The 1,397-nt window shown below is 41.1% G+C and overlaps 1 pseudogene; it reads right to left on the bottom strand.

The window, feature by feature from the left end:
- Positions 1-491: 491 nt before the first annotated feature.
- Positions 492-1,183, bottom strand: LOC122403449 (annotated as a pseudogene).
- Between the last annotated feature and the right edge of the window lie 214 nt (positions 1,184-1,397).

Below are 1,397 nucleotides of genomic sequence, written 5' to 3' on the forward strand. Positions count from 1 at the left end.
CGCCAAGTAATTCTTTACCAACTAGCTTCTCGTTCACCCGCTCTCCCGTTTCTTGTTCCGGTCACCACTGTTTTAATGTATTAGGTTGTCCGGAAAGTTCTTTTCGTTTTTTTAACAGGTATTAAGTATAAAATATTTTGGATTCTGTGTACTATTCTTGAATAATATATGATCCATTCTGTTCTACCACCTTTTGCCATCGCTCCGGAAACCTCATAATGCCGCTTTTCCAATATTCCCTTGCCTTACTGTTAAAATATTCTTCGAGGCCGTTTTTTATTTCATTAACTGATGTGAATTTTCTATTGCGAAGAAAATTTTTGAGGGAAAGGAATGAATAATAGTCCGATGGTACAAGGTCTGGAGAGTATGGAGGATGCGGTAGAACATCCCGATCAAGCTCTAAAAGTTTTGTTCGTACGGGTAAAGAAACGTGTGGCCTCGCGTTGTCGTGGTGGAACACGACACCACATCTATTCACCAATTCTGGACGTTTTGCAATGATAGCCTCTTTCAGTTTTTCGAGTTGGGTGCAATATTTCTCACTGTTAATCGTTTGCCCTTGCGGAAGTAACTCGTAGTAAAGAACACCCTTCCAGTCCCACCAAATTGAAAGCAATATTTTCTTCGGGTGAAGTCCAGCATTTGCTACCGTTAAAGAACTCTTATTTCGACTCGACCAAGATCGTTTGCGTGCAGTGTTGTCGTAGAGGATCAAAGTTTCATCCCCAGTAATCAAACTTTTCAAAAACGGCTCTCTTTTGTCACGTTGGATGAGTAAATCGCATGTTGAGATCCGGTTCAGAAGATTGCTTTCCGTCAGTTGATGAGGGACCCACACATCGTAGCGTTTAACGTATCCAAGCTTTGTCAAATGTTCATGAACTGTTGTTCGCGGGATGTTTGAAGCATTTGCTATCTCACGAACACTAGATCTTGGGTTTTCATCGAGGTAGGCCTTGATAAGGTCAGTATCAGTGGTGGATGGACGGCCGCTGCGATCTTTATCTTTAAGGTTAAAATTTCTGGCTCTAAACCTTCTAAATCAATTACGGACTGTTTGAACAGTTATAGACTGGTCCCCATAAACGTCACAAATCTTCTTTGCAGTATTTTCAAACTTACTGCCTTTTTAAAAGCAGTAAAACATCACATGACGCAAATGCATCTTTTGGTTTTCCATCTTTCACAAGGCGAAAAACACTCGACAAACTTTCTACTGACGTCAAAAATTGTTCTCTTGTACTGCCAGAGGATGACTAATAACCATACAGTTGATGGTAGAGTGCTCTGGTTGTTTATTTACTTAAACACAGCGAGACAAGGCCTTGAGCGACGAACGCGAAAAGAACTTTCCGGACAACCTAATAGAAAGCAAGTGATCGGCCGTTTAGCTG

Source organism: Colletes gigas, unplaced genomic scaffold (assembly GCF_013123115.1).
Source record: "Colletes gigas isolate AHSC1104 unplaced genomic scaffold, ASM1312311v1 Colletes_gigas_Sc00053, whole genome shotgun sequence".
Classification (NCBI taxonomy): domain Eukaryota; kingdom Metazoa; phylum Arthropoda; class Insecta; order Hymenoptera; family Colletidae; genus Colletes; species Colletes gigas.